The 9399-nt window shown below is 45.0% G+C and overlaps 1 pseudogene; it reads left to right on the top strand.

Moving 5' to 3' along the window:
- The first annotated feature begins 4962 nt into the window (after positions 1–4962).
- Positions 4963–6646, top strand: LOC118621281 (annotated as a pseudogene).
- Positions 6647–9399: the final 2753 nt, after the last annotated feature.

A 9399-nucleotide genomic window follows, 5' to 3' on the forward strand; every position in this document is an offset into this window, starting at 1 on the left:
GCACCTAAACATGCTTGCTCCGTCCAGGAGTACAGGGACATTGATAATCCTGGGGTGACTTGGGTTGTTATCCAGTAGATTTACAAATCTTTTTCTCTTTGGGGTTGCTGCTCCCTCATCCCTACTGTATTTCTTCATCTCCCTTGCTATTTTTTCAGTATTGTCCTTTATCCTCTAGATTTAATTGACTCTGGACAGCCTTGCTTTGCTTATCTCTCAAATTGCCTCTGTTCATTTTCATTTCCATTACTACACTTTGACCTCAATTATTTCAACAATGTCACTTTGCAAGTATTTTTTAAATGAATTAGTAACTGGACCAGTTCCACTTGTTTCTCTATTTCTAGTCTTTCCCTGTAACCTATTCACATAACCTCAAAGGAGAGACTCATCCTAAAAAAAAACCACCTAAAATGTTTCTTTTATTCTGTCACTTCTCACTCTGAAACATTAAAAACTTCCTTTTCTTTTCTTTTTTTTTTTTTACTTCCTGAACATTGTCCAAACCCTTGAGCAAGGGGATCAGTCTGAGCACCTCCGGCCTCCAACATCGGCTGCCGTCCTCACTATCTTCTTACCTGCGTCAGCCCGGCTGCGGCTCAGGTTCTGCTCACCACGGTCCTCCACAGGGCCTGCTTACGAATGCTATCCCTTCCTTGGAGCTAACCCTGAACAAGCAGGCCACACAGTCTCTCCACTCAGCCTCCTATGTTTGCATAGCACCTCAAATTGTGATACTTGACTGTTTTCTATCCTAAGATTTTCTTTGACTTTGCTTTGTGTAGAACTCTTACCTACCTGTCAAAGTTCTTTTAGAATACTAACATACTTCATAAATAAGGACACGGAGGTCAGATCCTTAAGTAACTCTATGAGGACAGAAACTCCTTTGCAAACCCGTGTTCTCCATTACACTTTGCACATAGCTCTAATCATACTGACAGTACTTAAATTCTCGTTGAATTATTAGACTAATATGTAATTAATTTAGTGATTCCACTGTCACATTTTATACATACTTTTTTATGACTGTTATTATTTATTCAATTATAAAGTGACGAGCACAAACACAAATGCCTTTTAGAGGTAACCTGCATGAGCAGGCCAGTGGGTAAAGGTGGGGACAGTGACTGATTGTAGGACAGGTGGTCCTCCTGACAGGCAGCTATTTCTCATCCTTAGCTGAAGGTAACCATTGAGAATGTGGCCCAAGAATATTGCCGAATTTTTAGATTTTTCAAAAGAAGGCAAAAATCTGGAGTTTTATGAGAAATATGTTGACTTAACTATTGAAAATTAACTAAAAATTGTAAAATCAACTCTGCAAGATAAAATTGGCCTCCTGGTCCAGCTGACCGGTGTGGCTCAGTGGTTGAGTATCAACCCATGCACCCAGAAGTCGCTGGTTCGATTCCTGGTCAGGGCACATGCCCAGGTTGTGGGACCAAATCCCCAATGAGGGGGGGGGGCATGCAGGAGGTGGCCAATCTATGTTCTCTTTCATCAGTGTTTCTATCTCTCTTCCTCTCTCTCATAAAATAAATAAAAATAAAATTGGCCTCCTGACCTCCAGTTTGGGACTTCTGGTACAGCTCTTTATTTTAATACGTGCCTATAAGGGACTGTTGTTTACTGTTTTATAGCCAATATCTACCCTTTAAATTTTTATTCCAGGTAGCAATATGTCCAGCTAAAAGGTGCCTCCCAGGCCCCTTTGCTGCCAATATTATAGTAAACTCATGAAGGCAATGCTATAATATGAAAATTATTCACCCATATATATGGATGTTCCCAGGAGCACCCTCAACTCACCCAGCACTTCTTTCACACCTCAACACAGTCCTGAGCTTGGGGGTGGCCAATGATACCTATGTGGAACTTTTTGGATGGGAATTCTGAGAAAGCTTCTAAAAGCCTACTCAGCTGGGAAGTATGCCCTTTCCCCCTTCTACTTCCTGATTATTCTATCATGGAATGTGCACGTGATGGTAGGACCTGGAGCAGCTGTCCTGGACCATGAGGCAATCTTGAATATAAAAGCCAGGACTGCCCTGGCCGGTTTTGCTGAGTGGTTAGAGCATCGGCCTGCAGACCAAAGAGTCACAGGTTCGATTCCAGTCAAGTGCACATACCTCGGTTGCAGTTCATCCTCAGCTCTGGGGACGTCAATGTTTCTCTCTCTTTCTCTCTCTCCCCCTCTCCCTCCCACTTTATCTGAAGATAAATAGAAAAAATATATATCCTCAGGTGAGGATAAAAAATAAAAATAAATAAATAAAAGCCAGCACTAAGATGGTACAGTGAAAGGTTATGAAGCCTTGTTCACTGCAGAGTGACTGCAGCCAAACTTCATCTGTGTGAGAGTGATAAAAGCCATTGTCTTGTTTAGCCACTTATTTAGATTGTCTTCATATGAAACAGAAACTAAACGTATCTGATAAAATACAATTTTCATCGATACAATTTTTTATTTTAAAATGAATCCCTACTGCCTCCTGTACACAACCGTGCGCTCTGCGAGCACCAGTGGTCTCTGATAGCACTGGCCAAGTGCAGGGCGCTTCAGTCCTCGCCTTAATGTTTCTGGGGCATTTGACACTGTGACCCGCCCTCCTGGACTGTTTTTACTTCCAGGCACTAAATTGACTAGGACCAAGATATTTCTGCTTCCTCTATCTCCTCTTCTCTTACCCGCCTTCACCAAGTGGTGCTAAAATTATTCCGAAAAAATAAAAATAAAGAGTAGTTAGGAAAATCACAAAGCTACCAGTAGAACAAGCTGATAGATCAATGGGACAGACAGTAACTGAAGGAGGCCAGGTGTGAGTAAGACTTGAGTACGAGATGAAGGAGAAATTTCAGGTTGCTGGTGCACCTTTGGTAAATGATCCTGGAACGATGGGGCAGCTACACACAGGTGTGGGGGTCAAGGAGGATAAAAAGATCCCATTTTTACTTCTTACACAAAAATATGTTCTACATCAATGAAAGATTTAAATTATTAAAAGTAAATCCAGCCCAGCCAGTGTGGTTCAGTGGATTGAGTATCATCCCATGGACTGAGAGGTCCCCGGTTCGACTCCTGGTCAAGGCACATACCAATCCATGTTTGTCTCTCACATCGATGTTTCTATCTCTCTCTCCCTTCTCTCTCTAAAACGTCAATAAAAACAATAATAATAATAGTAATAATAATAAATCCATAAAAGCTTTTTTAAAAACTGATTTATTATTTTTTAATCTTGTCTGGAAATTTTTTCTAAACATAATCCAAACCCAAAAGCCACAAATGGATAAATTTGATTACATTAAATTAAAAATCAAATAACTTCTATTCAGAAGTGTGCCTCTGAACAGTCAAGTGATAAAGAAAAAATGGAAAAAGTTATTTATAGCAAATAAGACAAAGGATGAATTTCTTAGAGAGATAAAATTCTTTCACAAATCTAAGAAGAAAGAAAAGAGAGAGAAAGAATGCAAAGAATACAAACAGCACAGAAAAAAAAGAACAAGTGGCTCATAAACATGTGAAAAGAGGTTCAACTCACTATTTTTTTATTGATTGATTTGAGAGAGAGAGAGATCAGTTTGCTGCTCTACTTACTGATGCAGTCACTAGTGGCTTCTTGCATGTGCCTGACCGGAGATCAAACCCACAACCTTGGTGTATTGGGATGATGCTCTAACCAACTGAGCTACCTGGCCAAGGCTTTATCTCACTATTAAAATAAAATAATGTGCTGTTGCTCTGAATTTATGAGATCAATAAAGATTAAAAACTCAATAATACTATTGGTGAGAATGTGAGGAAATAGGTATTTTAGTACACTGTGGGAATGTAAATTGGGAGAACATTTTTTTTTCATCCTCACCCAAGGACATTTTTCCATTTTTAGTTCAGATAGAGTGGGAGGGAGAGAGAGAGATTGACACTGATGTGAAAGGGACACATCGAGTGGTTGCCACCCACATGACCCAACCAGGGCTGGGGACAAACTGCAACTGAGGTACATGCCCTTAGCGGGAACCAAACCCGGGTCTCTCTGGACCGCAGGCCAACGCTCTAACCGCTGAGCCAAACCGGCCAGAACAGGGAGAACATTATTAAGAGCAATTTGGCAATAGCTAATTTTTTTTTTTTTAATGCACAAACTCTTTCAACCATTACTCCACTCCTCTCCCATCTGCACAAAGATGATTGATTGTATAAGGTGTGTCGTTATAGCATTGTTTGGATTTGCAAAATACTGGAACTAACATCAATTTGCTTCAGTAGGGGACAAGTTAATGAAACCCTATGCAGGCATACAGTGGAATACTTTGCAGGCACCAAAACAAAGGAGTTAGATCTATGTACACAGTATGAAAACATGTCTGGGATTTACTCATTCACGTCTGTTGAGTATCCACTCTGCCAGGCTCTCTTCTAGGCTTCAAAATAGTACAAAGTTCCTGGGCTAAGAAAGTTGCTTTCCAAAGGGGAAGATGGCCAATAAGCAAACCAAGAAATAAGTACATAATATGAAAGATGCCACGAAGGAAAATGAATGAGAACATGGAGTCTGGGGAGTAATTGGAGCGTGTTTTTATATTTGGTGGTCAGGAGACGTCTCTCTCCCAATGGCTGCTGTAATTTTGAGTCTTAAATCTGTATGTCATTGGGCATTTATCTGAGAGAAATGAAAGTTTATATTCACACAAAAATCTGCGTAAAGCATTATTCGTATTAGCCAAAGCGTTGAACTGAGCACATCCATGTTGCGGAACACTTCTCAGCAACAAAAAGAAATGATCATTGAATTGAACCACAACAACCGGGGGGCTCTCAAGAGAATTGTGCCGAGTGAAAAAGTCAACCTCAAAAGGTACATTCTGGTCACGCCAGCAGACTGACTCGAGCAGGAGCATGCGAGACTTTGGCGCCTGGCTGCCCCTGCCCAGCCACAATGTCGCCAAGCCCCGATGGCCAAGACCTTGGCCCAGGGCCCGTCTCTGCTCTACTTCACCTGGGAGGAGGTGAAGCAGCGCTGGGGGGGACAAGTAGCAGTGGCTGGTGATGGAGTTACCAGCCCTGAAGCAGGGCAGGAGGCCAGGGACCTTTTTGTGGCATTCCACATCAACAAGGGCCTCGTGAGGAAGTACATGAATTCTCTCCTGGTTGGAGAACTGTCTCTGGAGCTTTGAGCCCCTAAGCGTAAAGAGCAGACCCTGTGAGTTTCGGGAGCTGCAGGCTCAGGAAGCCAGCCCTGTCTTCTTCCTGTTGTACCTGCTCCAAGCTGCTGCTGCCTGGCTCACTCGGGTCTCCGGGAGGTCCTTCATGCTCTTCCTCCTTGGTGCGGGGCTGCTCAGCCCAGTTCAGGCCCAGGCTGGCGGGCTGGCTGCAGCTTGACTTTGGACACCTGTCTTCAGCGCCTCTAGGTGGAGCCACCTGCCACATCATTTCATGATTGGCCACCTGAAGGGGGCCCTTCCAGTTGATGAACCATACTTACTTCCAACACCATGCTGAAACTGAATGGGTCCAGCCGCCTGTCACTACTTAAGCCAATTAAGCAGAGACCAGGTTGAATCGTTTATTCCAATATTGCAGACAGTATGGGGGAGCCATGGATTATCCAGTAAAATCCGCTTTGCCCCCTGTCCCTCAGTTGCCAGCTGCTTCTAAAGAGCAGAGAAACCGCCCTGGCCAGTTTGGCTCAGCGGTTGGAGCGTCGACCTGCGGTCCAGAGAGATCCGGGTTCAGTTCCCGCTAAGGGTGCGTATCTCGGTTGTGGTTTGATCGTGTGGGTGGCAGGCACTCAATGTGTCCCTTTCACATGGATGTTTCTCTCTCTCCCTCCCACTCTATCTGAACAAAAAAATGGAAAAATGTCCTCTGATGAAGATAAAAAAAAAAAAGGACTAGAGAGAAACCATGACTGTTGTTCATCTTTCCAGGAAGTCAGGTAGTCCCTTGTCCTCAGATTCGAGGTCAGCTCCCCAGGCCATACCTCCCAGCCAAGTCAGATGGCCTTTTCTTTAATCAGAACAAAGCAATCACAACTAACATTTCGTATAACTATGGCTAGTGTCCCGTTATGATCAGTATTCTTAGTCTTCTAATATTTTTTGTTAATTATAATATTCTTTCCTGCCCCTTTCGATGCCAAGCCCAAATGCTTCTGCAAAGACCTAGACATCAACATGCACCCCTTCTTCTTCACCTTGGGGAGATGCTCTCTGTGGAGCTTGGGAAGCAAGTACTGGCCATGCAGCCACCAGCACAAATACGTCTTCACTGGGCCCCTGGCCTTGCTGCCTCACTACGTCCAGCAGTATGTTTTATTTGTTATCTAGCAGAAGAAATGTGTGGAGTTGGTCTGGATGATCACTTCCACTTCTGCATCTTCCTCACTTATGTGCCGTTGTTGCGAATGAAAGTCCTCCTGGGCCTTTTCTTCATGGTCAGGTTCCCGAGCACCTGGTTTGGTGGGTGACACAGATGAACCATATCCCCAAGCACACTGATCACGACCAGAACAGGGCCTGGGTCTCCACCCAGCTCCAGGCACGTACGGCCTCCACAGGTCCCCTCAGTGACTGGTCAGTGGACATCTCAATCCCCAGACCAAGCGCCGCCTTGCCCCAAGGTGCCTCCATGCAGTGACACAGAGTGGCTTCTCTGGGACAGTCCTGTGTGTCGAGCATGACGCAGAAGACCCTGCTCTTAGCTTTTGCCGTCATGTTCCCTCTCTGAAGGGGTCTGGGCAACTCTGGTTAGATGATTATCTTCAACAATAAAACAGCCCCCATGTGGAAGAGGAGCCCCCAGAGCCAAAGCAGAAGGGAGCTTGGGGGACAATGCCACCACAATTCTAATACTCAGAGGGGTGGGATGAGGAGATAAAGGCTCTGGCCCACCACCACCCCTTATCTTCTAGGCAGATCTGTGACCCAAAGAGGCTGGGGAACATGCAATCCCCTGGAAGAAGGGACGGAGCTGTTGGGACAGGGTTGTGACTTTTGTCATTTCTTTTTTCTAGTGTGTCAGATACAGATGGTTGGCGAGCAAAGAGAGAGTCAGGAAGGTGACAGAAGAATAGGAAGGGCCAACTGAGCCCAGATATCATGAGGAGATTTAGCAGTAAAATCCACCCAGGAAAGCAGTGAGCTCACCTTACTGGTCCACTTCTCAGTGCCTTCTCCACCGTCGCTTGCAAGCCTCACAGGTCCACAGGCTGAAGGGAGATTGAGCAGCTGAACCTTTAGAGCAAGATTTAGAAAGGAGGAGTGAGTGCTTGGAGCTCCGAGGCCTGGCCTAAGGCCGTGCCTGGGCACTCAGCTGTCAGGGCTGGGACCTCTGTTTGTCACAGGTTCCTGGAGAAGCAGGCAGGGCAAAGAAAGGCCAGGACTATGGTATTGAAGACATCTGGCCCAAAAGGACCCTGCCGCTACTGATGCTGGTCCCGTGTTCCATCAAGGGTACCAAGGCAACATTAGGTCCTAGGTCTTGCCAAAATGGCTAGCAGAGAGTTGCTGGTCATTAAAAATTCCTTCAGCTTTTGATTCACCTCTTCTAACCAGCACCAAAGGAACAAAACAGTCCTAGGACAGAGAGCCCACTTCTTGCTCGATAAGCAACTGAGTAGATGGGGCAACTTAATTTTCTCCTCCTTAGAAACAAATTTTTGTTGCTTCCCTACCATGTTTCCAAGTTTAATACAATGAAGTCAGTGAGCACAAGTGACCAGGCTGGGAAATACTGAATTACCAGTCACAGGGAAAACACAAATTTGATCATGAATATAAAGGCTGTAAGAAATTTTCTGAATATAAACTGTTTACAGCATTCCTTCTGAGCAGGAGCAGCAGGGTTGACGTAACCACATCACAGGTCCAACCGGAACCAGGAGAGGAAAACAGCTTCGGGAGCACCTGTTGCTGTCCTTAGGCATCCTACTCTGTCAACTCTGTTCAAGTTTTTTTGTGTTTTTTTTGTGGGGGTTTTTTGCTGGAGACCAGGTAGGAATTTTGGATAATCTCTTATCAGTCTGATGCTGAAATGCAATTTTTTCATGCCCTAGTGTTTAAAAGATAAGAATGGTTTAACCCATCTCTACAGAGCAGACATGGGAATATGCCCCAGGAGTCTGACCTTAACTCCAGGGTCTGTCTTAGCATGCACACCCCTTCCTCCCACACCCGCGGTCTTTCCGTTCAGGTGAGGGGTTGCTCACCTGTTCAGCAGCACTGAGGCGCTGGGAGGAGGGGCCTCAAGCAGAAGGGCCGAGCAGAGTGGGAGAGTCTGCGTTCAGTTTGGAATGGAAAGCAGTGAGGGAGACGAAGTCCTAAGGCATGCTGGGATGGGACTAGAGGCACCACCAATGGAAAGGATGTTGTGATTACTTAGAGGTTTGTCAAAACAAAGAAAAAATTTAAAAATAAGTTGATGGGGGAGAACAGGTTGCAGAGGAGTCCTTTTCCATTTGGGCAGAACCTGGTTAAATTAGGGGCAGAGTTGAAGCGTCCTGTTTTCAGTGGCGTCCTCCCTCCAGACCAGGCACTGACCTCCGCCCCCTGCCCCCTGCTCCTGAGGTTGGGTGTGCTGTCACCAGCTGCCAAGTCCAGACCCTCACCGCACCTCCAGCGTGTGGCCTTCTCTCCGCAGCCTCGCGGCCTCACCTGGCCAGAACAGACACCTGCTGACAAAGGCTCAGGCTGTTCAAACGGTCACACACAGGAGTGACCTGAAATCTGGTGAGAGATGAGAAGACTGGCTCAGACAGGGCACGTCGCCCCGGTCACAGATCGTGGCCGAACTAACATTGGAACTGACTTTGTGAAAACACCAACTTCTGTGTTTGTCTTTGTTACTTCATCATCCTACCACTTTGTCAGAGACATTTTCTTTTCTTTTTTTCTTTTGTGACTTCTTATTTATTTTTTTAACTTATCTTTATTGTTGAATGTATTACAGATGTTCCTCATTTTTCCCCATTGACCCCTCCACCCCACTCCTGCCCCCTTCCTGCCTTTCCCCACACTGTTGTCTGTGTCCACTGGTTATGCATATAAGTTCTTTGGTTTACTTCTTCCCAGCCCTCAACCCCCCTTCCCTTTGAGGTTTGTCAGTCTAGCAATGAATTTGTTCTTCTTAATCCCTTTACCTTTTCCACCCATTCCCCCAACCCCCTCCCATCTGGCAACCAACAAAATGTTCTCTGTATCTATTAGACTGTTTCTGTTCTGCTTGTTCATTTTGTTGATAGCTATGTATTCATTGCCATTTTGTTTGTTCATATTTTTTATCTTTTTCTTCAAGAAGACCCTTTAACATTTCATATAATAACGGTTTGGTGGTGATGAACTCCTTTAGCTTTTTCTTGTCTGGGAAAGTCTTTATATGGCCATCGGTTCTAA

This window comes from Molossus molossus, unplaced genomic scaffold (genome assembly GCF_014108415.1).
Source record: "Molossus molossus isolate mMolMol1 unplaced genomic scaffold, mMolMol1.p scaffold_m16_p_8, whole genome shotgun sequence".
Lineage (NCBI taxonomy): Eukaryota > Metazoa > Chordata > Mammalia > Chiroptera > Molossidae > Molossus > Molossus molossus.